The sequence below is a fragment of the Elephantulus edwardii genome, unplaced genomic scaffold (assembly GCF_000299155.1).
Source record: "Elephantulus edwardii isolate Elephantulus edwardi_28Jun2011 unplaced genomic scaffold, EleEdw1.0 scaffold00084, whole genome shotgun sequence".
NCBI classification, from domain to species: Eukaryota; Metazoa; Chordata; class Mammalia; order Macroscelidea; family Macroscelididae; genus Elephantulus; species Elephantulus edwardii.
In genome coordinates, this window is record NW_006399834.1 from 4424531 (window position 1) to 4426122 (window position 1592).

Below are 1592 nucleotides of genomic sequence, written 5' to 3' on the forward strand. Positions count from 1 at the left end.
AAAACAACGTGTTACTAGTACAATGACAGACAGTGCAATTTTTAATCTCACCTATTTAGAGCAAGTTATCAGAAAGGTACAGTCCATGGGAAAGGGCATCATGCTTGGAAAAGTAGAAGGTCTTTGAAGAAGAAGACCTTTAATAAGATGGTTTGGCACAGTGACTACAACAATATGTTTAGGCCAGAAGATTTTGTGAGGATGGTACAGGATGAGGCAGGGGTTTGTTCTGTTGTTTTATAGGACTCTTATGAGTTGGAGCTGACTTGACAGCACTCAACGTTAACAGAGGTGTGCACAAGAACCTAAGGCTTAAGTAAGGATATTGTTTGCCAGTAAAATTCTCTTGATGCCAATATCTTGCTACAAAGCCACACATTTATGAAATGTGATACCATGTTTAGCCCAAGGGGGTGAATTTTAACATTAACTTAAACCAACCATGGTTAAGTTACATTTTCTTGTCAGAAAGTATGTGGGATTTGATACTGGCTAATGACAAAGTAATTGAAATCTGCTAAAGCTTGGTCTTCCCTAAAGGAAAAAGGAAGAGAAAAATGATTAACAGTAAGCACTTCTTATTTACTTTATACTGCTGTCTTTGTATCAAAGAGCAACCAACATTTTGCAATCATAAATACCAGAACACTTAGAATATCAAAACGAAAAGGAAACATAGAACTTTTATCTAGGCAATGAGTATAAATCAATCAATAGAATTATTTCCTAGACATCTGAATTTCTTGTTTCATGAGACAATGTTATTGTTGTTGTTAAGTGTCATCAAGTTGACTATGACTCATCGAGATCCTATCAACACAAATTGGAGTCTTGCCCTATCCCACATCATCTTCATGATATGATGGAGCCCATTGTTAATAGACACTGTGTCAATCCATCTTGTTGATGGTCTTCTTATCTCCTTAATATGGAATGCATTCAGTTGGAATTTTTATACTTTATAGTCAAGATCATTCTAACCTAGAATATATATCAAAATGTGCTAAAAATGTGTTTTAACTTAACCAAAATTTTTTTTCATTGAATATAAGCAGTCACACTATTTTATTAACAGACGTACTAAAAGAATCACTTTTATTCCTTTGTATTCTGAAGCACTCAGTAATCCACAGATAAAAGAAGGTTGGACTCTTCTATTTAATATCTCTAAGATTAAATATATTTCTAGTATAGAGATGATTGAAAAATCATCTCTACATGATTCACAATGCATGCTCAATGCTATTTTTAGAGGGGTATTAATGAAGATGGCATATTTGGATTTTATCTAAGGATTTACATAGCATTAGATTACATTCCTGGTGAAAGTGAAGATTGCCTTTTCAGCTTTTCAAGAGGTTTTCTAAATTAAAGAGAAGTCTATATCTAGCTCAATTTTATTTTGTGATGAAAAATGAAACAGTGAGTTTCATTTAAAGTTTAAAAATTCTCTTGAGTGGTCTTTTATTAGTTTTTCTACTAGCTCACAAACCTAAAATATTCTTGGAAAAGACATCAATAAAACATACAAAGAAATCAATACGAATAGCTTAGCTTCTATCCATGAAATATTTTTTTTGTGCTTCTCAAAT